The sequence below is a fragment of the Neofelis nebulosa genome, chromosome 8 (assembly GCF_028018385.1).
Source record: "Neofelis nebulosa isolate mNeoNeb1 chromosome 8, mNeoNeb1.pri, whole genome shotgun sequence".
NCBI lineage: Eukaryota > Metazoa > Chordata > Mammalia > Carnivora > Felidae > Neofelis > Neofelis nebulosa.
The window spans coordinates 11,716,375-11,741,004 of record NC_080789.1 but is presented as its reverse complement, the minus strand read 5'-3'; the positions used below and the strand labels follow the sequence as shown (position 1 = coordinate 11,741,004).

The window sequence follows — 24,630 nt, the reverse complement described above, 5'->3', positions numbered from 1 at the left end:
GCTCCGATGGTTTGAGAGAGGCAGGCTGGGCTGGGGTCCAGGAAGCAGGACCAGGACTACCACTCCCCCCCCACCCCCGAGGCAGCCCTGCTGGGTACCCTGGCACCTTCACGTCCAGGGTTCCGTGATCTCTCACACCTCACCTCCCACGGCCTGAACCATCCATATGCCCGCCCCCTGTGGCCACCCACTGGCCGTTCCTGTCTCTGCTGCCTCCTCTGTGGGGCCCTTCCATCCACCTGGAGGGCCCTTGCCGCCCCCCCCCCCCCCTTAGCCTCACGAACCTCGACTCATCCTTCAAAGCTGTGTTTAGACACGACCTCTGCTGGGAACCCTTGGCTGAGCCCACCCCACCCCCCAGACCCTCGTAACCTCTACGGTCTTGCCTATCACTACAATTCTACGAGGAATATCAGGTATCGGTGTCCTTGCTTCTCATCCCTAAGCTGCAAACCCTTGTATACCGTTAAGGATGTGGATTTGGAGCCAGACTGCCCTGGTTTGAATCCGGCTTCCCAGCTGTGTGACCTTGGGGGAATGAATGAATCTCCTATACTTCAGTATCCCCCCCCCCCCCCCCAAGATAGGGACGGTAACAGCGTCTGCCTTATGGGGATTCTGTCAGTTGCTGAGTATGTCTATCTCAATTATACATTCTGGAATGGGGGAAATAACCACGGGTTGGGTTTGGGGGACCCGTTTGGCCAAGTGTCAGACAGACCTGAGCTGACGCTCCTTTGATCCCCCGATCTCTCCAAAAGCCCTTGCTCTGACCCGGCGGGGCCATCGTGATATTCTGGGTCTCTCATAGTTCATGTCAGTTCAGAGTCAGAAAAGTCTGATTATGTCCTTTCCCTAATGCACAGTCGCCCAGATAAAAGGCTGGAGTGCCCTTGGGAAGAGTGGGAGAAAGAGTTAGAAAGTAACTTGTTTTTGTTTTTAATCTGTCCCTCTTTTCTCCCTCTTTTTTCACTGAGCCCCCTTTGAAATTCTCGGGCTTGTTACTTTATTTCTTTTTTACTTTCCATTCGATACATGTGTGGCATGCCCATTTTTCTTTTGAGTCCTAAATTGGCTAAATTTCTTTTCCTGCCAGAGAAATGGCAAGCCCAATTCTAACCGTCTCGTGTGGCTTTTTTTTTTTTTACATTGATCTTTCCTGTTAATTTTTTAAATTTAAATGCCAGTATAGTTAACATCCAGTGTTATATGAGTTTCAGTCGTGTAATATAGTGATTCAACACTTCCAAACAATACTCGGTGCTCAGCAGGATAAGTGTGCTCTTAACCCCCTTCACCTCTTTCACCCACCTCCCACCCACCTCCCTTCTGGTACCCATCAGTTTGTTTCTATAGTTCAGAGTCTGTATTTCAGTCTGTCTCTCTTTCTCTTTGTTTCGGCCCTTAAATTCCACACGAGTGAAATCATTTGTCTTTCTCTGACTTCTTTCACTTAGCATTATGTTCTCTAGCTCCATCCATGTCTTTGCAAATGGCAAGATTTCATTCTTTTTCGTGGCTAATATTCCGTTGCATAGATATACCGCATCTTCTTTGTTCATCTATCAACGGACACTTGGGCTGCTTCCATAGTTTGGCTCTTGTAAATAATGCTGCTATAAGCACGGGGGTGAAGACTTTATGCTTTCCTTCTTCCTTGGTTCCCATTCGCCTTCCCCAAACACGCATGAATCTTGTAAAGTTTCTTTTAAGGATTTCTTGCATGGGTTTTGATTTTCAAAACTGAAATCTCACTCTGCTTACTGCTTTGAGATCTGCCTCTCTGCACTGCTGCTATGGACGTCTTCTTATTCTTTGTCGATGCTCCAGCGTCCCTAGCATGGATCTGTGACATTTTGTCACCAGCTCTTGGTAGTACTGACCTTTCTAATAATCTGTGATGGGTGTCAGGTGGTATCTCACTGTTTTCATCACTGTTAATGGCCGTCTTCCCCGCTGGATTGTGAGCCTATGAGGGTGCCAGTTCCACGCAGAAGGCACGTCTGTGTCCTTAACATTCTGCTCAGTGCCTGCCACACCAGGTATTTCAATCTGTACCTTCAAAGGGATGAACGAATTAGTCTCGAGAGCCCCGCTCCTGAGGTCGAGTTTGACTCCTGGGGAGGAGAGGCACAGCCACGAGTGAGCAAAAAACGGAAGAGCTGATTCGCTAAAGCCTCAGAAAAACACCGGCCTGGGCGCCTGGGTGGCTCAGTCGGTTAAGCGTCCCACTCTTGGTGTCGGCTCGGGTCATGATCTCGCGGTCCGTGAGTTCCAGCCCCCCATCGGGCTGTGCTCTGACAGTGCAGAGCCTGCTTGGGATTCTCTGTCTCTCCCCTCCCCTCCCCCACACTGTCTCTGCCCCTCCCCCGCTCGTACTCTCTGTCTCTCTCAAAATAAATAAACAGACTTAAAAAGAAGAAAAAGAAGAAGAAGAAGGCCAAGGGGAGTTCCCTAGGGACTTCCAGACACAGCTGGAGGGAATGTAAAGGAGGGGATGTTCCCACAGAGCCAGGGAGAGCCACTGGGTTGCAGACGGGTGTCTGTGTTCATCTAGAAAAAAAGGGCTGCGCTGAGATACGGGAAGACCCTGGCAGGGGCTGCCAGGCAGAATCCCCGGAGGCAGAGACTTGAATATCAAAGGGGAACAAAATTCCTGCTGCCAGGTGGTTGGACCAAACGGACCTTGCTCACATGTTATTTTAGTGACGATTATTAGAATTTGGGATAAAATGAGAGCCACGTGCCTCTGAACTATCCCGACCAAAGTCTCCCGGTGGGGTTTGCACAGAACCACTGGCTGGCAAGGGTCTGAGGGATGCTTTTCTGCCGGCAGCCTCAGTTTCCTCATCTGTACGGTGGGGACAATGACGGTGCCCATCTCACTGCCCAGCATGTAGAAAGCACTCGGCAAACACCGGCATTGACTGACTTTCTCACGGGCTTGGGACTAATGAGGGCCAGGGCATGGTCAGGGAGAGGCAGCCGGGCCTTCCTATGACCTCCCTTTTCTGGTTCCCGGAAGACTCTCTTGTGACTTGGGTCTCTACATACCCTCATTCAGTCAGTCAACAAACTCCTAAAGCAGCACCGAGGACACAGCCCCTACCCTCAAGGGGTCTGCAGGCACTGAGGTGAGGCTGTGATGAGGGAAAGACAGACCTTCACCCCCCCACCCCCCCACCCCCCGCACACACATCCTCTCCTTGCTATCCCTTCCAGCTCTGTTTGAGCCTTGCTTTTTTCCCTACAAAATGAGACTCACAGGGTTGTTTTCATGTTCAAGGGAGAAAAGGGATTGATGGGAAAGAACTTTCTAGACTGCCAAGTGCATCTAAACAGATGGCCAGGACTATATTAGGAAAGCGGAGACCCACTCATGGAGTGATGCTAATGGTCAGTGGGTTCCAGGGCAACGTAAAAACCTCCGGTTTTAAGAAGTTTTCAAATAAAGGAATGATGCCTTTAGCCCATCCTTTGAGTAGGAAGAGACATGGGGGCAGTTGGTAGGGGAGGGATGGGCTGAAATTTGGTTGCTTACCTTGCTTTCTAGACGGCCAGGACCTGAGCTACGGGAGGGTGGGGCACAGAAGCAGATGAAATCCAATGGCTGTCTTCCCCTCACCTAGCCGCCCAGAGGTCAAGGTGCTGAAGGGGTGGGGACACCAAGCTCAAAGTCTCACTTCCTGGGGTGGCTCAGTCGGTTAAGCGCCCGACTTTGGCTCAGGTCATGATCTCGTGGTTTGTGGGTTTGAGCCCCGCGTTGGGTTCTGTGCCTGAATCCTGCTTCGGATACTGTGTCTCCCTCTCTCTCTGCCCCTCCCCTGCTTGGGCTCTGTCTCTCTGTCTCTCTGTCTCTCTCTCTCTCAAAAATAAATAAACATTAAAAAAATTTTTTGTTTTAATCTTGCTGCTTCAGCAAGGGGACAGTATTGGTTAGGGGGCAAGCAATGTTGCTGTAACAGTGTGGAAAATACCATTGCTTCAATGACACAGAGACAAGTTTCTCCCTCACGTGACAGTCCAGGGAGGTGGTCCAGAGCTGGCGTGGCAACTCCCCAGGGCTGGGCGCCCAGGCTCCTTCCATTTTGTAGCTGTCTTCCCTCTTATCCATGTGCCTTCTGCCGCAAAACTGCAATTCACTTGTCATTCCAGGCAGAGGGAGAAGAGAAAGAGAGAAAGGGCTGACACACTCCTCTCCTATTAAGGACATGGGGTGGCCAGCCTCCAAGATTGTCCCCGATGATCCCTGCCCTGTCCCTACCCCCCATATTCGTGCCCCCGTGTTGTCCCTTCCCACACTGAACAGGGATGACTGCACAACCGATAGGGTATTTGGGAAAAGACCGAGTGTGACTTCTGAGGCTAGGTCATAAAAGACATTGGAGCTTCCACCTTGCTCTCTCTTGGGTCACGCACTCTGGGGGAAGCCAGCCGCCATGTCATGAGAACACTCATGCCCTGTGGAGAGGTCCATACAGTGAGCAGAGGCCTCCCACCAGCGGCCAGCGTGAACCTGCCCGCCACGTGAAGCAGCCACTTTGGAAACGGACCTTCCGGCCACAGCGCAGCCTTCAGATAATCGCAGACCCAGCGGACATCTTGACAGCAACTTCATGAGAGATGCTGAGCCAGAACCACCCAGCTAAGCCCTTCCTCAACTCCTGACCCACTGGAACTGGGTGAGACCCTAAATGCCTATGTTTGTTTTATGCTGCTAAGTTGTGGGAAATCTGTTACTCGACACTGGATAACTAATACAGGTCACCCTCAGAAGGCACGCTCATCAGAGTCGTTCACATCTATTGGCCTCAACCCAGCCACATGACCACGTGTAGCTGCAAGGGAGTCTGGGAAATGCGGTCTTTGGTTGGGCGGCTAGGTGCCGGGCTAAAACTTCAGTGACTCGGGTCCTCAACTCAATCACATCTGCAAAGTCCCTTTTGCCAGATAAGGTAATATAACCACAGGTTCCAGGGATTAGGATGTGGACACCTTCGGGGGCCATTATTCTGTCCGCCACAACTCAGTAGCTTGTACGTGCATGTTCACAGCAGCTTTATCCATAGTAGCCAAAACAAAAAAAAATGGCCAAATATCCTTCTAATGGATGAATGGTTCCGAAAACTGTAGTACATCCACACCATGGACTACTACTTGGCAATAAAAAGAAATGAGCCATAAATACACGCAACTCGGTTAAACCTCAGGAAAATTAGTCTGAGTGGAAAAAAAAAAATTTCAAGAGGTTACGCGTCATGTGACTCCATTTACACGACGCCCGTGAGCGAACATCGTTACAGAGGTGGGGCCCAGAAGCTACAAGGGCCAGTGAGGGTCGCTATATATAACGACGCATCTCATGGTGGTTAAGTGTCTTGATTACGGTGGTGGTTACATGAAGCTCCCCACGTGATAAAATTGTGTAAAGCTCCCCACGCACCAGCACACGAGTGCACATATCACTGGTAAAATCCAGATAAGCTCTGTGGATCCCACTCATGTTGATTTCCTAGTTTTGATGTTGTACGATAGTTAGGCAAGATGTTACCATGGGGGAAGTTAGTTCAAAAATTAAAAGTTGGGGCGCCTGGGTGGCTCAGTCGGCTGAGCGTCCGACTTCGGCTCAGGTCGTGATCTCGCAGGCCTTGAGTTCAAGCCCCGCGTCGGGCTCTGTGCTGACAGCTCAGAGCCTGGAGCCTGCTTTGGATTCTGTGTCTCCCTCTCTCTCTGTTCCTCCCCTGCTCGCGCTTTGTCTCTCTCTGTCTCTCAACGATTAATAAACGTTGAAAAAAATTTTTTTTTAATTACAAGTTAAGGGGCACCTGGGTGGCTCAGTCGGTTAGGCGTCCGACTCCTGATCTGGACTCAGGTCACGATCTCATGATTCATGAATTTGAGCCCTGTGTTGGGCCCTGCACTGACAGTGTGAGACCTGGCTTAGGATTCTGTCTCTTCCTCTCTCTCCATCCCTTCCCCAGCCATGGTCTCTCTCTCTCTCTCTCTCTCTCTCTCAAAATAAATAAATAAACTTAAAAAAAAAAAGTAAAAAAAAAAAAAAGCAGGGTGGGGGGCACCTGGCTGGCTTAGTCGGTGGAACGTGAAACTCTCGATCTCCAGGTTATGAGTTCGAGCCCCACGTTCGGTATAGAGATTACTTAAAAAAAAAAAAAATGCCGGACTCCCAGCCTGGAGATCTGGATCCTGGGTTGTAGTTCTGGTTCTTTCCTTAACTCGCCTTAAGTCGACGGCAAATCCCTGGCCACCACTAGGACTCTATCAGCCCCCCTGTGAAACGGGGGTTTTGGCTCGTGTCACAGGTTTTCACAGTTTGATGTTTCACGGCGATACATTTTGTTCCAAACATCCTGATGGAGACATGATGGGCACTGGTGCTGTGATCCCCCATGGGACTTCTCCTGCCAGCACCTGCACCATCTCATTGGAGGGCTCTCCCTGAGCTCAGGGGAGGCCGGAAGTGCCGAGAAAGGGAAGTCCTCTGACGGGAGCTGGTCATCAAGTGTCCGGGCGCCTTCGCCCCTTGGGCAGAATGGCCGGGCTGTGTGTCTTCTGCCCTGGCTCCCAGAGATCCCCAGTGGAAACCCACATGCTTTGTCCTTGTCTCGCCTTCCTTGTCTCACCGTCCCCTCTCCCTGACCTGATTTGCCTGGGAACTTTATCCAAACAAATGACTCGTATTCAAATCATCGTCTCAGAACCTCTGCGAGCCCCGTGTCGGGCTCTGTGCTGACAGCTCGGAGCCCGGAGCCTGCTTCGGATTCTGTGTCTCCCTCTCTCTCTCTGACCCTTCCCCGTTCATGCTGTGTCTCTCTCTGTCTCAAAAACAAATTAACATTTAAAAAAAAAGAAAAGAAAAGAAAAGGAAGGGAGTCAATAGGGCAGCACAACTAGAGAGGAAACCTCGTGAACCAAGGCCCTAGGAAGGACCCTGAGATGATAACTCGCTGTCCCCATCCTCCGCGCTGACCAAGTCACTTGGTGGCAGTTCTCTCCATATCTTGCCTTTTCACTCAAGACCACGTTCCTGTTTTGACCAAGAAAGTGACCCAAAAAGGACTGTGGTCACTCTCTTATCGGGCCTGTGGTGGGGGTGGAGGACACACGTCAGACCCTTCCCCAGCTGCTGTGGCCCCAAGCCACTTCTCCGGGGAAGACACCCTAGCCCCACTGGAGGCCACCACTGGGCACCTCTCAAACTCTGAGCCCGACGAAGGGATGTGTCCTGAGCAGTGGGCCCAACGGCACCCAGGTAGCCTGGTCCTCCTAGGAGAGAGCACTGGAGAGGGAGTCCAGCGGCCATCTTTGTAAAGTCTGTATCTTTCTGAACTTCAGTCTCTTCCACATCCACACACCAGGATCACAGGCAGGAGACGTGCCCGGTCTTCAGAGGCCACAAACCGTAACCAGTCATATCCTTCCAGTGGGGGCAAAGCTCTGTCCTTTTCCCACCGCGTCCCAGCCCTCGGCACAGGGCCTGGTGCGTGTGAGGGGCTCAGTAAACGCCGGCTGGATTAACGGGTTGGCAAGTGAATGAATGAGAGTCTGGGTATGTCGTCTAGTTCAACCATTCAATCCAACGTGGTATCGCGAAGGGCCTACTACGTGCCAGGAGCTGGGCAGGCCACCGAGGAAACTCACAAATAGCAAGACGGGATTTCTTACCCTTCCGAGCTCATGGTGTAAGAGCAGAGCAACCTGTCGTCAGGGCCCGTGTGTGTATTCCTGAGTATCCCGTCTACTGAACTTGACTCTCAACCCTGGGCCGCTGCTCAGTGTCTGCGGCGGCTGAACTCTGAACTCTAGGGCAGCCCCACGATCCTTCCTCCTGGCGTTCACACCCTTGTGTGATCCCCTCCCCTGGAGTGCGGACAGGGCTACGATTTGCTTCTAACCAACCGACTGTGGCAAACGGGACGGGGTGTACATAGTCACGCGTATGTGACTCTGTTATATACCTCCTTCTCGTGAAGAGGCTCCGTCTCCCTTGCTGGCTTTGACGAGGCAGAGAGCCATGCTGGGGAAGGAACGGAGGGAGGCTCGCCCCCGACACCCAGCAGGGAAATGAGGCGCTTGGTCTGATCACAGCGAGGAACTGAATTCTGCCAGCAATTGTGGGAGCTTAGAAGTAGACTCTTCCCCAGTCAAGCCTCAGCTGAGACTACAGCTCCAGCCAACACTTTGTCACCTTGTGAGACCCTGGGCTGGTATTTAAGCCGAGCCCATATTCCCGAGCCACAGAAACTGTAAGTTCATAAATATGTGGGGTTTTTTTTTAAGAATTGTTTTTTATTCTTTTTTTTTTTAATGTTTATTTTAGAGAAAGAGACAGTGCGAGTGGGGGAGGGGCAGAAAGAGAGAGAGAGAGACAGACAGACAGACAGACAGAATCCAAAGCAGGTTCCAGGCTCCGAGCTGTCAGCACAGAGCCCGACGTGGGGCTCGAACTCAGGAAGCGCGAGATCGTGACCTGACCCGAGATCGGCGCTTAACCGACTGAGCCACCCAGGTGCCCCATAAATGTGCGTTGTCACTGTGCAGAAAAAAAAAAAAAAAACACTTTGGAATGGAGCCAGTGGGAGGAAAGCAGAGGTAGATGTGGACGGAGACAAAGCCTTTGTGATACTGCTCACTTGAGCACCTGGATCCAGCCATGCCTGAAACTGGTCATCTACCCCTGGACGTTCCACTCATGTGAGTCAATAAATTTTATCTTATTATTTCTCTAAGCCAATTGAGTCAGTTCCTGTCCCTTGCAAAAGAGAAAGTCTCAATTAATACACTCATCTTTACAGGTAAAATTCAGTAACTTCTCTCCTCAAGGAAGCCTTCCCTACCCACACCGGATGGCTTCTGCCCGCTACACCACTCTCCCAACTTACCCTTTGGTTTTATCCTCTTCCAGCGTTCTTTAGCGTCTTGAGTGTGAGTTGTGATACTCGAGCACGATTTGACGCACTTTATTTATTTATAAAACGTTTAAGTTTCTTTATTGAGAGAGAGAGAGAGAGAGAGAGAGGCAGAGACAGAAGGAGGGAGGGAGAATCCCAAGCCTGCTCTGCACTGTCAGTGACACGGGGCTCAAACTCACGAACCATGAGATCATGACCTGGGCCTGCGTGGGGCGCCCCAAGAGAAAGGTTTTTAAAAAGTGCTTCAGGGGTGCCTGGGTGGCTCAGTCGGTCAAGCACGAGTCTCTTGTTTTCGGCTCAGGTCATGATACGGCGTGTGTGTTCGAGCCCCACGTCGGGCTCTATGCTGCCAGTGTGGAGCCTGCTTGGAACTCTCTCTTCCTCTCTCTGCTCCTCATGCATTCTCTCTCTTTCTCTCTCTGTGTGTGTGTGTGTCTCAAAATAAGTAAATAAACTAAAAAACAAAAATAAAACAAAACACCTCTCTCTTGTTGGCACATAGTATACACTAAACAAAACTGATCCAAAAAAAAACGCTTTTGGATCAAAATGCAAGGTTGTCAAGAGGTGGATAAAAGGAATGAGGTTCACGGCCCTGTACTGGCCCCCACGGTACGCCAGGAACTTTCAAACAGGCTGTCCCAGTAATTCTCCAGAGCTTTACGGCTTCTGGGCACAGACACACAGAAAACCCAGAGAAAGTCTGCGAGGTCCAGGTATCCCAGGTGGCCTGTCTGGGCCTGGCCTGCCCGGTCTGTTTCCGTTTGTCTGGGCCTCTTTCTCGAACTCTCATACTTACTGTTCTGTCTCTGGGTGTCTAACTTGCTCTCCCTCCCCTGTTTCTCTGTCTCTTTTTCTCTTGCTTCTTTCTCTCTGCATCTGACCCTCTCGCTTCTGTTACTTTCTGTCTCTGGCTCTCTCTCTCCTCTCCCTCTGCCTCTCTCCCCTCTGCCCTGTCCTTCCTCCTCTCCCTGCCTCCCTCCTCCTTTCCCTGCCCTCTCTCCTCCGGGAGTTCAGGCAAGGACCCAGCTGGCCTCTAGGAGACACAAGACTCCCCGGGGGCCCAGCAGGAAGTGCAGTTTCCCCTCCGACCTGTCAGCTGGCCGCGGGGGACCCAGCTTCCCTCCCATTCTGTCCACTCAGACAGCCTGTGCGGGGATAGAGTATCTCCCTTTTGAGGAGCTCTGAGGACAGCCTTTCCCGGGAGGGTAGAGGGTAGGGGGCTGGGCTGCGGCCTGGTGAGCAGGAAAGGAGAACCCCGTGTTCACTGTTCCTGGGTGTTAGCGCTGCAAAGGTTGGGGGGGCGATGGAGACAAGTGTCAAAGGCCACAGTCCAGTTCCCTTCCGGAAAGACAGAAGGACACAGGGCAAGGAGCTGGGGGATGGGGGGTTGGCAAGAACTGAAGTTCGGGGTGGGGGGGAAAGAGAGAGGTCTCTGCAGAGGCAGGGGCTTCTGGCCAGCCAGGGAGGATAAGGAACCACCCCCGTGGATTTGCACAGCCATTAATATACTTTTACATCCCCCTGGGCGACCCTTAGGAGAGGCCCTGTGGTACGTCAGCATCCAGGGGCCAGAGTCAGAGGCCTGGTTTCTGATTCCATTTCCACCCTGCCGCACGCGTGACCTTGGACATGTCACGTGACCCCTCCCAGCCCGTCTCATCATGTATGAAATAGGGGTAAAAGGCCTGCTTGTTGCAGGGGTGCAGAAAGGATGGGGGACTAAAGGCCCTGGAGACAGGAAAGGAGCCAGCACAGGACCAGGAGCCCGGCTTCAAACCGCACACGCGGATTATCTCACAGCCGCGGGGGGCCGGAAGTCCAGCACTGACCTCTCTGCACAACATCAAGGGTGTCAGCAGGGCTCTGTTCCTTCCGGAGGCTCTGAGGGAGGGGACGGCACTTTCCAGCTTCTGGAGGCTGCTCACACTCCTTGGTTCACGGCCCCTCCCTCCGCTTCTCCCTCTCCCCCTCCGTTAAGGGATTACACCGGGTAATCCAGGATAATCTCCCTGTTTTAAGGTCAACTAATGCGAAACCTTAACTACCTCTGCAACTTGAATGCCCCTTTGCAGGAAGCCTAACTATTTACAGGTTCCAGGGATTAGATCATCTGGATGACCATCTTCAGGGGGCCATTTTTCTGTTTACCATGGGCTTTAACATGCCCCATCTCATTTTAATCTCCCCAACAACCCAGGGCGCGGGGGGGGGGGGGGGGGGGGGGAGTAGTGTTGTGAACCCATTTTACAGATAAAGAGATTGAGGTCAAGATCACACCAACATGAAGTTAGTGCTCTGGAGGGACATGCAGAGGGTTTAGATGTGAGCTCTACCTTCTTGGGGATTTTTAATCTAGGGGAGTGGAGGGGGCAGGGCGCACCGCACCCAAAAGCAGAGAAGGGAGGGCGGGAGAGACAGGGGAAGGGGTGGGAGCAATGGCTTCTTGGTGGCCGATTAGGATCTCGCCCCCCCTTGACCTGTCCTGCTCTCCCTCCCTCAACAATAAATTCATATGGAGAGCCTCCTCAGTGCCAGGCTGGGCTGGGCATCGGGCGGAGACTCACAGGAATTAGGCAGGGCCCTCCTCTGGGCAGCTCTGAAGACAGGAGCCCAGCCTCCAGGGCGGGAAGCCCCAGGAATTTGTTCTCCCACATTCCTGCCCCAGGGCCTAAGGACTGGGTTTCAGCTCACCAGCCCCCAGATGGCTCTGTGCGGACTTGAGTGGCTGTGGGACAGCACCTCAGCGGGCACTGGCAGAAGGAGCTGGGAGCCCGGGAGGGGTGTCTGGGTTCAGACTTCATTTTGCTCCTCTGGGTCTGCCCCTGTGCTAAGGGAGAAGAATGGCCCCCGGCCTCTTGACTCAGGAATGCGGAGCATTTCTTAGCACCACTAAGAAGGAAGGGGTCAAGGCCTCCTATCCCAGGCTCTAGAAGGATCCAAATTGTTTGCTAAAACCACGGCCCAGGAGAGGTCTGAGGGGAAATGGAAATCTGAACTGGGGGCAGATATCCTGGCTCTGATTACCCTATGGGGAGGAGGGGCCTGCTCTTAAAAAGGAAAGTTACCCAAGGGGTGGATGGAGGGAGGGAGGCAGGAACAGAACTCTCCCTCCCACGGCCCCCCCCCCCCCCCCCGCAGCGGCTCCCAAGGGGTGTGAACCAGGCGTGTGGGTGGGCTTCCCCCCTCCCCCCCAGGCACCCACCTCCCGGCCCTGCCCCCCTTGCCTCCCGTTCTGTGTTCTCAGATGTTGTCAAATGCCTGTTGGCCAGGCCTGGTCTCCTCTGATTTGTTCAGTGACTATTAGGTGCCAGACAGCTCGCCAGCATCCCCAGGGAGGGACAGTGTGCCCGAGGAGGGGTGGGCCTCCTGCTGTGTCCCCAGGCCCGGGGTGTGATCTCACAGCCTGGCCTTTCTCTTCCAGCCCCTGTAGGCCTGCTTTCTCCCCATCCCCCTGGAAACCTCACCCTCCTCCCAGGCCTGTTCCAGGCCTTGTTCGTCCCCGCAGCCCCTCCCTAGCTCTGCCGCCCGCCCCCCAACTCCTGTGGGGACTGCACCCTATCTCCACCCATCCCTGGGGACCTGGGCCTGACAGACCCCAGCTGAGGGGCACCCGACCTTCTAGACGCTTCCTGAGCTGGCTCTCCTCTGCCCACCATGACCCCATTCTGAGTGGTCTCCCACATACAGACCCCAGAGGCCAATTTCCCTTGGGTCCTGTTGGCCTCGGGGCTCAACCAGAGGAAGGGAACCAGTAGGGCACATATATCCTGAACGATTGGTTGACTGTAAGGAACTTACGATTGATTAACTGACTGTAAGGCAAGGCAAGTCTGAAATCTGCAAGGCAGGCCTTCAGGAAGGGCAGGCGGAACTTCCCCCAGCTCCCCAGCCTGAACTCACCCACACCTGGAAAGTTCCTTTTGCCCATTTAAGGTAATGTATTCACAGGTGTCCGGGATTAGGATGTGGCCTTCACTGGGAGGCCAGTATTCTGCCCACCACAGCCCCTCCACACACACACACACACACACACACACACACACACGGCCACCACCCTGCCCATTCCTTCATGAGCTGTTTTCTAGGTGGTCAACAGACCGGCCCGAGCCTGGGCTGGGGCCTGGGGACACAGAGGCCGCTGTCTAAGCTGAGGCAGCCACAGAAACAGATGGATGGGATATAGTGACTTGATAAGGGTCAGATCTGAGAAGGGAGGAAGGGAAGGCGGTACTCAGGGATAAGAGTGTCCTGCAGTCAGATTTACTGTGACCTTCATGGCAGGAAGAGAGGGAATCATGATTTTACATACATATATAAAATCCTCCCGGGGCGGGGAGGGGGGGGGGTGGAATCACGTTATATTAAAACAAACACAGATCTGCTAGGGAGTGGAATGCAAAATTCACAAGGTTTCTTAAGAACACAATGGAGGCTTGAAGGAACCGTTGGGCGGGCCTCCGGTTCAGTTCTCGGAGCCGCCTTCCAGCTTCCCGCTTTGGCTCCCGGAGGGTGGCGGCTGTGCCGGGCGCTGTAGCGAGTTTGAGAAGCTGGCAGGGCGGAGCTCGAGTCGGACCAGCTACCGGGATGTGTACCCGGACCCGGGAGGAGAGAGGCCCAGCCAGCTTCTCCCCGACCAGGCTGGCGCACACCTGAGCATGGGCGGAGCCAAGTGGAGGCCTAGGCCCCGCCTCCCCCCTTCTCCCCCGCCCCGCCCCCCAACCTCCCGCCTTCTCCAAGTGTCCCAGTCTCGGTCTCTCTCCGACCGCTAGGTGCTAGGGACACAAGGGAGAGCCAGGTGGCCTGGAAAAGCAGACCCTGGGGGCGAAGCCAGGCTCTGACCATTGAAGCTGAGTGGACCGGGGACAACTCAGATTAGGGTAACTCCGTGCCCTGGTTCCTGGTCAAAGGGCATAGGCTTGGGAAAAATCCTGCCCTAAGTGACAAAGCCCCAGTCACTTAACCTCCTGCTGCAATTAACCACATCCGCAGCCCTTCGAAAAAGATCTCCAGGAAAGCAGCTACTGGGCCGGCCCATTCACCAGGGTCCCCAGTGTCTCCTACAGGGTCTAGCGTATGGTGGGAACACCAGAAGTACCCCCTTTCTTCCTTCCTTCCAACGATGCATATTAATTAGTCTCCAGTGAGGTGGGCAGGCACCAGGCTGAGACTTAGACATGACTTCACTTTACAGCTGAGGAAAGGGAGACTCAGAGAGGTTCAGTGACTTGCCCAAGGTCACACAGCAGGTAACTACTTGTCCCTGGAATCCCTAGTTCTTCCACCTGACTTTTTCCACTTGACCGCAGCATCGAAGCGTGGAAGTTGGAGGCAAGGAAGGGGAGGTGCCCAGAGGCAGGGGACAAGCCTGGAGAAACAGGCAGGGCAGACTCATGGCCATCATCAAAGGTCAAGGAAGGGACCAGTGAGAGTTTGGCCTTCATCCTGTGGACCACAGGGACCAGAAGTCTGTTCCCGCTTTGGGCCCTTGCAAAACCAAAGTGGGCTCAGGGAGAGGGCTTGTCACAAGTACTCTGCTTTCCCACCTAAAAAAACTGGCACAAGTATATCGATAAGTGTTCATAATCCCGGTGCAAAGGATTGGAGCCTTAGCGTCAGACGCATCTGGGTTGGGGCACCTGGGTGGCTCAGTCGGTTAAGCGTCCGACTTCGACTCAGGTCACGATCTCACGGTCCGTGGGTTCAAGCCCCGCGTCGGGCTCTGGGCCGACGGCCCGGAGCCCGGAGCCCGTTTCCGATTCTGTGTCTCCCTCTCTCTCTGCCCCTCCCCCGCTCGCACTCTGTCTCTTTCTCAAAAATAAATAAAACATAAAAAATAAATAAAAAACAAAAAACACAACAACGACGACAACAACAAAACATATCTGGGTTAAAACCCCAGCATTGTCACTTCACGGTTGGGGGATCTTGGCAAATGATGAGATCGGTTACCTTTTCCGGGCCTTAGTGTCCAGCTGTGGGGACAGGACGGCTCTGACTCATGCAGGACCACTATAGGACTCAAAAGGGACAAGTTGAACACCCAACACAGTGTAGGTACCTGACAGTGACAGCTATTATTATTATTATTATTGTTGCCATTAGCCAGGTGTTGTGGGGATTGGACCCATACTAGAAACCCCCCTGCCAGGGAGCAGGGCTCCCCAAGGTTTTGTGGGCCCGCCTCTCCCCACAGAACTTGGAGCCCTTGGTTTCTGGCTTCCCAAGTGTCTGTGCATGTTCCAAAAGCTTAGGCTTACAACTCATGACCCCCATGAGTATGTCACGCTAAGCAGCCTGAGAAAAAAACCGTCTGGAGAAGGGAGACGGAAATGGCCTAGCCCCATTCTGCCCCGACTGGCTGTGTGATCTTGTGTGAGTCATTTCCCTCTCTGGGCCTCAGACAAGGGGAGGTGGATCAGATGACTCGGAGAGGCTTTCATTTCTCATCTTGGCAATGGGGGCCTGGAGATGGAAATCTAGGGCTGGACCTTCAAAGTCCAGGGGGCGGATGCCCACCAGGTCCCAGGTGTCCGATTCCTGAAGCTTCCAAAGACTTTAAAAAAAAAAAATTTTTTTTTAACGTTTATTTGTTATTGAGAGACAGAGAGACACAGAGCGTGAGCAGTGGAGGGGCAGAGAGAAAGAGACACACAGAATTCAAAGCAGGCTCCAGGCTCTGAGCTGTCCGCACACAGCCCGACGCGGGGTTCGAACTCACGAACTGCGAGATCATGACCTGGGCCGGAGTCGGTCGCTTAACCAACTGAGCCACCCAGGTGCCCCCCAAAGACTTAGTTATAAGGAATCCCCATGAAATACTGCAAGATTGGACAAACGAAACCACGGGATGCCTGGTTAAATGTGAATTTCAGATTAGAAAACAAGTAGGGTTTTTGTTTTTGTTTTTTAGTGTAAGTATGTCCCAAATGTTACATGAGACAAACTTCTACTAAAAAGTTAATTTTTCTTGATCGGAAGTTCAAATAATTCAAATTCAACCGAGAATCCTGTACTTTATCTGGCAACCCTAAACACAGACAAATTAAATAAAAAAAAAAAAAAAAAAAAAAGAGGAAGCTCTTTAGGTGCCGATATGACATGCTCTCAAGGACACGTGAAGGGAAAAAGGAAAGTGAGGAAAAGTGTGGCTACTATGCGTCCCTGTATGAGAAAGAGAAGAAAAGAAAAGAATGCAGAAGCCCCTGGAAACACAGGCCTTCTGGGGAGAGGAACTGGATGGCAGGAAGGGGAAGAGGAAAGACTTTTCACTGTGTCCCCTTTGCACTTTTTGAATTTTGTGCCATGTGAATTTTTTATCCAGGAAAAAAAAAAACCCACATAATAATAATAAATAAATAAGTAACATAAGCCGGCAGTTTTGCTCCGACCCTGCTCCCCGCACCCTTGACCTCCTGCATTCTAGAAATACTCCAGGGCTTGTGTTACCCTTATCAAAATTCCTTTAGGCCTTTGGACTCGTCTCAGCCTGTCGTCAGCATCCCCCAGCCTGCAGGGGTGGGGTGAGTCACAGCCACCCCCAGCCAGCTGTTTGCCATCTGCCTTCCTGAGGCAGAGCCCCTTCCAGATGTGTCTCCTCCCCCCACCCATCCCTGCAAAGACTGGCCTCTCTCTTCATCTCTCTCTCTCTTTCTTCTGTCTCTCCCCTTAGACCATAATCCCAGTGGATTCAACCCCCCCCCCCCCCCACTGGGTGTGCCAGTCACTGTTCTAAGAGCGAATCTGAAAGGGAGGGATGGCTGGAGCCAGGGGAGAAGGATGGGAGGATCAGTTGTAGGTGTGTTGCAGGGAGGTGGCATCTGGGAAGGCTTCCTGGAGGAGATGGCACCTTGAAAGAAAAATACTCTCCTGGGGGCACCCAGGTGGCTCGGGTCGGTTAGGTGTCCGACTCTTGATTTCGGCTCAGGTCATCATCTCACGGCTCATGGGTTCGAGCCCCACGTGGGGTTCTGTGATGACAGTGCGGAGCCTGCTTGGGATTCTCTCTCTCCCTCTCTCCCTGCCCCTCCCCTGCTTGCTGTCTGTCTCTCTCTCTCGAAATAACCTGGGCAAAGGCAAGGTCGCTGGAAATGTATCAGCAGGTCTTTCTTGAGCACAACAGTACGTAGAGCTCAGTGCTTGGTGCAAGGCTGAAGGCAGGACGAGGAGGCACAAACACAGGGCCCTTCCCTCATGCGGGGGAGAACATGGCACATCTCATAGGAGGCTGTGGGAACAAGTCAGCGGGATGCCTTCGCTGCCATATCCAGGAGGACAGGCAGGGCTGCCAAGGGATCCAGGGGAGGGTGACCAAGCTGGGGTGGGAAGGGCCTTTGCACATCTCACTCATCCTCCAGGCAAGGCCACAGGCCCAGAGAGGGACAGGGAATCGGGCAGGTCACACAGTAAGTCAGCTGCAAAGCCAGGACCAGACCCCGGGCCCCTGACTGCCAGTCCAGGGCTCTCTACACGACCAGAGCTCAGGGCTCAGGCTCGCATCAGAGAAGCCTTCCAGAAGCAGGGATGCTAGGCACTCTGACCCCGGCCATCCCCTCTGGCAGGTGGTCCCAGGAAGGGACCTGCCTACTTTGTAAGGTGGGGCGACTCTGCCCGGTTGGGCTCAGCTCACGGCAACCTGCCAGAGCAATCTAGAGAGGAAAGGGCCACCTGCTCAAGGTTATCCCAGTGGAACCCTGTGCAGGCATCATCCCCGTTTCCAGGAAAGAAAATGCTGGCTTAGGGAAATGAAATGATTTACCCGAGGTCGCTAGGCAGTGATGATCATGACCTAGCCATAGCAGCGCCCCGTACTGTTTCCACACCATTCTGCCTGCATTTGGGGAGTCCGTAGCCCTCCCACCCAAACACGCACATGATGCCTCCAGACATGCCTGACCAGGTGAAATCCCACCGTGAACTCTCTTCCTTCCTGTTTACCACAGGCAGCCCCCGAAAAGGAGCACGTAACCCCCGACGGCGCTATCAGCCATTTCTACTCGAGTATAAGTTAGTTATCAGAGCCTCAGACTGGGGCTGAACGCAGGGCCCTGCCCAGAATGACACACGACAGGTGAAGAGAGAGAGGTCCCTGGGCTTGGGCTGTGCCCTGGGAGTGGCTGGGTAGAGCTTCCCCTGGAGCGCTTGGGCGCCGGGCTCCCGTGTCCAGGTGGCATTGTGGGGGCGGTGCCCAAGGGTGGAGGTGCACGGTGATGTAGAAAGAACACCAGCCCCGCTCAGGTTCCGACCTGCGCTCTACCTTCTCCTACCTGCACGGGCTGAGCCTCCCACTCACCTCCCTGAGCCTCACAACCACGCCCGTGCCTCAGGGCCACCTTGTGTCCACCGGGCAGGTGCGGGTGCTTGAGATGCTCTATCCCAGGGTTCTCAAGCTTAAGGGGGCATTGGCATCCTTTGCAGGGCCCCCGAAAACTCAGACTGCACGGCCCCATCCCAGACCTTCTGCTTTTGTTTGGGGGAAACTAACTACTAACTAACTAACTAACTACTACTAACTAACTACTAACCAACTAACTACTAACTAACCACTAACTAACTACTTACTAACTAACTACTAACTAACTAGTAACTACTAACTAACTGCCCTGACAAGTTTCGTGGTTCTGCTGCTGCTTGTGCTGGTACCGCTTCTCTATAAAAAGCAGGTTTCTGGGGCGCCTGGGTGGCGCAGTCGGTTGAGCGTCCGACTTCAGCCAGGTCACGATCTCGCGGTCCGTGAGTTCGAGCCCCGCGTCGGGCTCTGGGCTGATGGCTCGGAGCCTGGAGCCTGTTTCCGATTCTGTGTCTCCCTCTCTCTCTGCCCCTCCCCCATTCATGCTCTGTCTCTCTCTGTCCCAAAAAATAAATAAAAAATGTTGAAAAAAAAATTTAAAGAAAAAAAAAGCAGGTTTCTGTGTCTCCCTCTCTCTCTGCCCCTCCCCCGTTCATGCTCTGTCTCTCTCTGTCCCAAAAATAAATAAAAAACGTTGAAAAAAAATTAAAGAAAAAAAGCAGGTGATCGTGGGGCGCCTGGGGGGCTCAGTCGGTTAAGCGGCCGACTTCGGCTCGGGTCACAATCTCGCGGTCCGTGAGTTCGAGCCCCGCGTCGGGCTCTGTGCTGACCGCTCGGAGCCCGGAGTCTGTTTCAGATTCTGTGTCTCCCTCTCTCTCTCTCTGACCCTCCCCTGTCCAGGCTCTGTCTCTCTCTGTCTCAAAAATAAATAAACGTTAAAAAAAATTTTTTTTAAAAAGCAGGTGATCGCTATGAAAGCCTAGGGATGGGAGCTGGGGGCGGGGGGGGTGGGGGGCGGCGGTGATACAGAGCAGAGCCTCGGAAAGACAAGTACAAACTTGACATTTTGCAGGGATTTCACGCCCCCGTCGTCAGGGTTGGACAGAGGGTGCCCGGAAGGATGAGAAAAGGGGGGATATAGGGCCAAGGTCAGGGAGCGGGATGCTGGGCTCTCTCCAACGACTGCTTCTGGGAATGTCAAAGTCTTCCTCTAAGCGCCCGGGGACAACTGCTGGGCACTGTGCCCAGCGCCTCTCACGAATTGTCTCACATAATAGGTCTCCCCACAGGTCTCTGAGGTGGGTTATCGATACCCCATGTTACGGGTACAGGAACCTGTGGCAGACAGAATAACGGCCCCCAGGGGTGTCCACATTCCAAGCCCCAGAAGCTATGACCATTCCCCAACATGGCAGGAGGGACTTTGTAGATGTGGTTTTGATATGGATCTCCAGGTGGGGACACTATCCTGGATTATCCAAGTTAGCCTGGAGTAATCACAAAGGCCCCAATAACAGAGAAGTAGAAGGTCAAGGTCGCCATCTAGTCAGGCTGTTAAAACCAAACCCCACACACTGCCTGGCTTGTAAACGACAGGAATTTTTTTTTTTTTTTTTTTTTTTCCCTCACAGTTCTGAAGGCAGGAAGTCTAAGATCAAGGTGCTGGCACTTTCACTTTCTGCTACGGTTCCTCTTCCGGATTCACAGCTGACACTTTCTCCAGGTGTCCTCACCTGGTGGGAGGGACGGAGCCAGGGAGCTCTCCGGAGCCTCTTTTATAAGGGCTCTGATTCGGTTAGTGAGGGCTCTGCCTTCCTGACCTAAGCGCCTTGCAAAGGCCCCGCCTCCAGAAGCCGTCATCTTTGGGGGTTGGCATTGCAACGTATGATTTTGAGGGGGACAGAAACTGCAGACCACAGCAGTCAGAGAGTCAGAAAGGAGGTGGGACAGAAGCAGAGATTTGGGGTGATGAGGGTGGGACTGCCAGCCAGGTGTGGGGATGGCCTCCAGGAGCCTGAAAAAGGCAAGGAAATTGATTCTCTCACTCGGAGCCTCCAGAGAGACTACAACTCCGCTGATGCTTTGATTTTCGCTTTTTTTTTTCTTTAATGTTTATTTTTGAGAGCCAGAGAGAGAGAGGGAACGAGCAGGGGAGGGGCCGAGAGACAGGGGACAGAGGATCCGAAGCGGGCTCTAGCTAACAGCCCACTGTTTGATGCGGGACTCGAACTCACGCACCATGAGATCATGACCTGAGCCGAAGTCAGACACAACGGGCCGAGCCACCCAGGCGCCCCCAACGCTTAGATGTTAGCTCCATCAGATTCATTGTGAGTTTCTGACCTCCGTGAGTGCGAGATAACAAATTTGGCCTATTTTAGGCCACGAAATTTGTGGTCACTGGTTGTGGGAGTCATAGAAAATTCATCCCGAACCAGAGGCTCAGAAGGGTACAGTGATAAGATCCAAACGTAGTCTTTCTGTCTACAGGAACTGCGCTCAGACTCCTAACCACAAAGTTGACTCAACAGCCAACTGGGGTCGGAAACTGAACACACCAATACCATTCTCTCCCCCTCCCACCCCACCCCCACCATGGCGAAGAAATGACCCTGGGAGTGAGCAGAGGGGAATTTTGCTGGTTTTAAATGTTGGAATTGTTATGGGAAAGGGGTGGGGTTGGGGCCGGGCACAGCAAAAGGTTTCCCTATCATGGGATTCCAGTTGATGAGAATTGGCTGCCCCGAGCTCTGTGCAGAGCATCCTGAGGCTGAGCCCAGGCTCCCGGGGAAAGTGTGCTGTGGTCGATTGGTAATGCCTGACTTGGCCTTGCCGTGGCTAATCAGCAGTGTATGCTGATCAGGATTAGATGGGTTCCCTAGGGCTGGCCCTGGGTCTGACTTATCTTTTAATTCCCAGGGCCTAGCAATGTGCCCGAAACAAAGCAAACACTCAATCAGTGTTTGAAGGAGGGAGGGAAAGCGGGAAGAAGCGGGGAGGGGATGCAGGGGAAGAGGAATTTATTCTCAGGAGGCCAGGATGAGGGCCGGTGGGTAGAATCCAGGGTGGAGAGCTTCTGATTCCCCTCCTTGTTCTGTTCATAGCAATCCCTTCCTTTGGGGGGATCCACCCCTGCCTCGTTCCACCTGGTGATGGCAGAACGGCCAATCACAAGGTCCTGCCCCTCCTCTCCAGGGGCAGGCCTGTGACTCAAACCAGGCAAGACAATCTGAACCCCAATGAGAAATACGGGGGTAGGGGTGGGGGGAGAGAGCGTCTGATGGCCACATCCTGGAAAGGTGGTCCATGAACTCAACCCGTGGAGAGGAAGTGGGCCAGAACCCTGGTCTGAGACTCCCGGGGCTGAACTCAGACGCTCCTAACCTTAAAGTCATCTCTTTCAGGACGGCCAGCCAGAAGGCCCAGAAGCCACCAGGCAAGAAGCACCCCCAGGAGATGCAGGCACCCAGCCTTTCCGGCTTTGCAGAGGCGTGGCCAATGTGTCCCAATAACCACCTCCACCTCCATTTTTATTCTGCTGAGTTATGCAGAGTCAGTTTCTGTGGCTTGAAACTGAAGAATCCCAGCCTCCTTGTATGGTCTTTCTAGAAGGAGGAGCCGGCCAAGAACCATTGCTGTCCCACTAGGGAAAGTCTCTTTAGTTGGAGACTTGAGAAAAGAGAGGTTGGTGTTCCCCCAGATTCCTGTGTTGAAGCCCGCATGGGATGGGATGGGATGGGAGGTGGGGCCTTCGGGAGGCGAGCCCCCATGATGGGATTAGTGTCCCCTGAACAAGAGGGGAAACGCTAATGATGATACGAGAAGACAGCCATGTGTAAACCAGGAAGAAGGCCTCAGCAAGGCCCCAACATTGCTGGCACCTTGATCTTGGACTTCCAGCCCTCCAGTCTGTGGAATTCTGTACAGCAGCCTGCCCTAAGGCACAGGGGCTGGGAGGCTGTCCGGTGGAGATGTTGTGGAGGCAGTTGGGGAATGAATGGGAGGGAGGGTCCAGAGACCTGTCGCCTCAGTGAGCGTGAGTTAGATTCCTTCCCTTCTGGCGTGGTGCCTGACCGAGTCCCTTTGCTCCCTGAGCTTCAGGGAGGTCATGAATATTATTTATCTGATAGGGTCCCCATGGGGCACATAGAGATAATGCAGATGAAGCCCAAGGTTACCCAAGCAGGGCACTGGGGCTGGAACCCAGGCACTTTCCTTTGAGAACCCCAGATCTTACCCAGTACTCATGCTGCCTCCCCTAGGGAGAGAAGTCCAAATCCCTCCCACTGTAAGCTCTCCTGATCGCAGATACAGGGTCTGAAATCCTGCCCTAAGAATCACGTGGGTCCAGTTAGGAGATGCCCACATGGAAAAGGAGAGTGAACTGAGAAGGCAAATCATGCGTATGCACGAGCCCAAGGAGCCAGCAAGCCCAGGGGGAGGAGGGCCCCTCTGCCTGGATTTCAGACCATATCCAATGTCTCCAGAAAGAAAGGACTAGAAGCCACTATCCTAATCCAGAGGCCCCCAGGGGGGAAAGAGCAAGTTCCCGGAAGAAGACAGGTTCCCACAGGCTTTATCCTCCCCTGTCACTGCTCCAGGCAGCTCAGGCTTGGGGACAGGAGGGAGAGAGGGTGTTCTCTTATCTCATGCTGGGGGAGGGAGGGCCCTCCTCCAGCACACGAGAGGAGAAGGCAGGCAGCTCAGGCTCAGAGCAGGAAGGGCTCTGAGACCTCCTGTGGTCCTGTCCCCTCCTTATAGGGCAGTGCCTCGGCCGGGGTCCACAGAAAGAGGGTGGCAGGATCACAGCAAGGACGCAGGTCCCCCAGGCGGGGGGCCTTGCAAGCACACAGCCCAGCTTCTCCCAGGCAGGACATTTCCCCCAAGCCCCTTCCCCAGCCCCCCTCCCCCTTCCACAGACTCTCCACCTGCAACAGTGAAAAGAAAGATCCCTGGATTTGGAGCCGGGAGACCCGAATCTCAGTACTCACTCCGAGACTGACTCCTGTGGAGGAAACTCAGCTGAGTCTCCTCCCCGCTCTGGGCCTCACTTTCCAGAAAAATAAAACCAGAGGGTTGGACTCCATCTCGAAGGTCTCCTCTGGCTCCAGTGTCCTGAGGGCCAAGGATCTGGAGTTGGGACCATGCCCCTGCCCCAGGGGAACTAGATGCCAAGTGGAGACTTCTTTTTTTTTTTTAAGTTTATTTTATTTATTTGGGGGGGGGGCATGAGTGGGGGAGGGGCAGCGAGAAGGGAGAGAGAGAATCCCAAGCAGGCTCCATGCTATCAGCGCAGAGCCCCGATGCGGGGCTCGAACTCACACACCGTGAGATCATGACCTGGGCTGAAACCACGAGTCGGACGCTTAACTGACTGAGTCACCCGGGGTGCCCTGCCAAGTGGAGACTTCTGAGGGTAGGGGTACGGGTCGGGGTTTGGGGGACCCGCCCCACCCTCTTGGGCTGCTTTACAAGTGAAAAGAGCCATGTTGGGGCGCCTGGGTGGCTCCGTCGGTTAAGTGACTGACTTCAGCTCAGGTCATGATCTCGCGGTTCGTGAGTTCGAGCCCCGCATCGGGCCCTGTGCTGACGGCTCGGAACCTGGAGCCTGCTTCGGATTCTGTGTCTCCCTCTCTCTCTGCCCCTCCTCTGCTCTCACTCGCTCTCCAAAATAAATAAACATTTTTAAAAAAAAAAAGGGAAGTAAGAACAAAGAAAGTGGCTGTGGAATGGACTCAGGATGCTGAGCGTTTAAATTCTTTGTGCATTAAAAAAGGCCTCCCAGCCACTACCAGACCCTTTGGAAGGACGCTTGGATCAATGGTTTTCAACGTGCAGGTCAAAGTGCAGGTAGCTCTTGAAATTAATTTGGTGAGTCAGACTCAGAATTTCATAACGGGGACGAGGATAAGAATGATGGGAAAAGAGCAGAGTGAGTCTCGGGTAGTAAACGGTCTCGTGAAATGCTTGCTTGGATGTTGTGTTTTGTGCCAGGTCGTGATGTAATGTGTGCCTTCGTGCTGGTCACAGTCAGAAAACCTTGAAAAGCCGCTGCCTCCGACGATGTGCCCTTCGTTCACCAGCAGGGGCAAGACAGCTGGCACGGAAGGAGCTTCCTGTCTGCCTGGGCTCCCTGCTCACACACCCCGACCAAAGGCTCGGGCCACACCCAGCTGGGGGCCCCCACCCCGGCAACCGCACAGCGCCCAGCACACCTCTCCGTCCTCCAGGTTCCCTTTTCTTTCAGCCTCACGCCCGCCCAACCCTGCCTTCACTCCGGGAGGCCCTGTCGAAATGACACTTCCTCTGGCCATCAACCCACAGGGGGCCAGGCAGGCTGTCCCCTTCCGCTGCTGGCCATCCCACAGTCTGCTGGAGCGCAGCACTCTCACCCTGCAAGTCAACTGCTCC

General features: G+C 53.6%; 2 long non-coding RNA genes across 2 annotated transcripts; both read left to right on the top strand.

Annotated features, from left to right (window-relative positions):
* The first annotated feature begins 7,139 nt into the window (after positions 1-7,139).
* LOC131518916 (uncharacterized) lies at positions 7,140-24,630 on the top strand. The gene is made up of 3 exons (XR_009265350.1): positions 7,140-8,264; positions 21,624-21,903; positions 24,214-24,630. It is a non-coding gene; the product is annotated as an uncharacterized LOC131518916 (long non-coding RNA).
* On the top strand, positions 8,302-9,335 carry LOC131518917 (uncharacterized). The gene is made up of 3 exons (XR_009265351.1): positions 8,302-8,712; positions 8,814-8,943; positions 9,232-9,335. It is a non-coding gene; the product is annotated as an uncharacterized LOC131518917 (long non-coding RNA).